Source organism: Mandrillus leucophaeus, unplaced genomic scaffold (genome assembly GCF_000951045.1).
Source record: "Mandrillus leucophaeus isolate KB7577 unplaced genomic scaffold, Mleu.le_1.0 Scaffold259, whole genome shotgun sequence".
Taxonomy (NCBI): Eukaryota; Metazoa; Chordata; class Mammalia; order Primates; family Cercopithecidae; genus Mandrillus; species Mandrillus leucophaeus.
In genome coordinates, this window is record NW_012102687.1 from 2,992,886 (window position 1) to 2,996,183 (window position 3,298).

Here is a 3,298-nt window from a genome sequence, read left to right on the forward strand (position 1 = left end):
AAATGTCTTAGAATGAGGGAAAATTTTTGCCTCACTTTTTCTCACTGCAATCCTGATGCCAGTGTTTGGTTTTGCTATGCCAGGCAGGCAGCCCAAGTTCAATTGGGTAACAATGTTGGTCTAGGGGAAGAAATGTCATGTTGGACCAAGCTCAAGTTATTAATATGGGCTCACTAAGGAGAGATTCCAGAACAACTAGGTCAGTAAGTGTCTGGAAGGAGCTCTAACATTTTTCTGGGTCAGTTGACAGAAACTTGGAGCCAGTGGAAGCCTTGGCAAAAATTCTCTCCTTGACCAAACTCTAGCCAAGCTCCTCTGAGCCCTCTTCCCAACTAGGCCTCAACCTTGGCTTGTAAAGACTTGAGCAAATCACTAACATATTTTCTAATCCCTCAAGGCCATCTCCCTAGAATGACTCTAGTCCCGCCCAAAGTACCCACATGAGAAAATACAAAGATACCAAAATAATTTACTGTTTTTTCCAACCAGCTCCTGAAGATAGGAATCCTGTCTCCTAGTCTCTGTGGAAGGTAGGAGCTTAAAACTTCAATCAGGCCTGGTGTCAAACCCAGATAGGTTTCACATGGACCAACGGCCCATTCCTACTTTTTGTAATTTTTCACTTCCCTGAATCTACTGAGCCTCTGCTCACTCTCCCCATTCACTCATTCTCTTTAAAACACACAGTCACCGCCGTGCAAACTGAAGCTATGTTCCATTCACACTGGATTCTTTTCTCTATTGCAGTAGTATATTACCAATTAAAATATGTTATCAGTCTCACCAGTATGCAGCTGTTTATCTTTAACAGTGTAAACTAAATAAAGTTAAAATTCTAAAACTCTCTTGATATACTGTAGAGCAACAATTCTGAAAGTGTTGTCCACAGATGCCTGGGAGTCTCTGAGAACCTTGTATGAGGTTTGCAGAATCAAAAAGTAATTTCATAATAGTACTAATACATTATTTGTTTTTTCACTGTCTTGACATTTGCATTGATGATGAAAAATAAACTGTGAGTAGAACTGCTGACATCTTACCATGAATCACAGCAGTGGCACTAAACTGTATTAATCATCATTATATTCTTTATAACCACAAACTTGTAATAAAAATGCCAGTTTCACTTTGAAATGTCTTTGATAAATCAGCAAAAATCCATAAAATTTTACTATTTAGTACATGTATTTTTAATATTTTGTGTATATTTCACACACATATGCATAAAGAATTTGAACTACTGGTGGTATACATAAACGTTAATTTTTGATATTACATACTGAAATGTGTCAATATTTGGAAAATTTGCACAACACAGAGAATCTGTGCATGATACTACAAAATCATGCATGAGTTAGTACTGCATTCAAAATGTAAGACAGAAAAATGTTAATGTTACAGAATACAAAAGTATATTTACATGGCTTTATTGTCACAATAAAATTAACTTTTAAGAAACCACTATTGGGCCAGGAGTGGTGGCTCACATATGTAATCCCAGCATTTTGGGAGGCCAAGGTGGGAGGATTGCTTGAGCCCAGGAGTTCAAGACCAGCCTGGGTAACATGGAGAAAACCCAACTCTACAAAAAATACAAAGATTATCTGGGTGTGATGGTGAGCACCTGTAGTCCCAACTACTAGGGAGGCTGAGGTGGCAGGACTGCTTGAGCCTAGAAGGCAGAGTCTGCAGTGAGCCAAGATAGTGGCACTGCACTCCAGTCTGGGCGACAGAATGAGACCATGTCTCAAAAAAAAAGAGAAAAGAAAGAAATTACCATGCCTCCATCTTGTGCAGTACCAACTGTAGAGTATTCACAATTATCTGAGAAGGCTATTTCAGTATCTTCTCACTTTTTCCAAGTAAATATCTATGTGCATCAATTTCTTCATATACTCCAGCCAAAAATAACTTACCTCAAAAGATTGCACGAGATGATAGGAGAATCTAATTACCTTCTATTATGCCACATGTTAAAGAGATTTTTAAAAATATAAAACAACATGACTTTTTTCAGTATTGATTTTGAAAATTCAGTTACTTTTATTAAAAACAGGTATTTATATCAATATGTAATGAGTTTAATGTTATTCAAGATTAATTAGTGATAAACATTTTTAAATTTTGACAATTTTAATTTCTCTTTTGATAAATATCAATATCCCACAGTCCTTGAATTCTTCAATAATTTTTAAGACTATCAAGGGATCCTGAGACCAACAATTCTTAGAACGAATGGGGAAGGTTTTAAAGACTCAAGAAGATTGGAATGCTGGAGTAGATTTATAGTGTGTAATTAGTTCACTCATTCTCCTGAGAAGATTAAGAAGACACAACCTTCACCAAGACTGTGAGAAATACATTTGTGAGGAGAGCACCAGCATTTTTAAATAGCTGTGCTGGCCATTCTCAGTAGGCCAGAAATGACAGTGCTGACTGCTGCCCCAAGGTAGGCTCTCTAAACTCACTGATGACAGGATCCCATAGTGACAGCAGCCAAGTGCAGACACCTAATTAGCAGAGATAAAGTGAGTATTTTTACTATCATGAACAACAGAGACAAAGCAGTACTCAGAATTGATTGGTCTAGAGGAATCTTTGACATTAGCTAATAGGTTGTAGTGTCTCTAAAACAGAAATAAATGGCTGTTTATTGAAGCGTTGCTTGACTTGCATAGAAGAAAAGCTCTAGATCTGGTAAATTCGAGTCTGATTTGAATTACCACAATAGGGACTTGCAGCCCCACAAGCAAAATCCAGTACATTCATCAGTGACAGACCCAGAGCCATCCAAACAGTCTCCTTTGAGGAAAGACCCTCTTTGCCAGCTGAAAACTAGTACCGTACATCTGCTTCCTAGCCTTCATTAAAAGAATCTGTCACCATTTTCCAGGGTGACTATGCATTGAGGAAAGTGAAATAAGCGGGCTTTAAGGAGATAACTAAACACTGTCTTAAAAATCATTAACCATAAATTTAAAAATCAACAAACTAGACTATAGTAAAACTAGTATTTTCAGTTCATAAATGGCACCATTAAGCAAATAAAAATGCAAGTCACTGAGTAGGAAAGACATCTGTAACACATTGAAGCAAACCAAAATATTTCCCCAAAATATTGAGGACTGTTAATTTAAAGGCATTAAAAGCACAGGCGAACACTCCGCCTCAGCCTCTATTTTCCTGATGGCAAAACATAAATCCTTTCATACTGGAAACTGCACTTGTTTATCAGCCCAGAGAAGGCATCAAAGGCACCAGAGTAATCTGGGGACAGATTTTACAACTTTCCCACATA